Source organism: Elephantulus edwardii, unplaced genomic scaffold, assembly GCF_000299155.1.
Source record: "Elephantulus edwardii isolate Elephantulus edwardi_28Jun2011 unplaced genomic scaffold, EleEdw1.0 scaffold00110, whole genome shotgun sequence".
NCBI lineage: Eukaryota > Metazoa > Chordata > Mammalia > Macroscelidea > Macroscelididae > Elephantulus > Elephantulus edwardii.
In genome coordinates this window covers 10,896,309-10,896,513 of record NW_006399860.1, presented here as the reverse complement: position 1 = coordinate 10,896,513, position 205 = coordinate 10,896,309, and positions in this window count along the sequence as shown.

The following is a 205-nucleotide window of genomic DNA, read 5'->3' as shown; positions in this document are numbered from 1 at the left end:
CGAGCAAAGTGAAGCTGTGAACACTCTCAATCTCTTCATCATCCATCCTGACGCTGCCAATTGGTCCAGTGGCGAGAATCTTTGTCTTCTTGACGATGAGCCCTAGTCCATACTGAAGGCTGCAGTCCTTGACCCTTCGCAGCAAGTGCATGAGGTCCTCCTCAGTTTCAGCAAGCAAGGATATGTCATCTGCATAACGGAGATT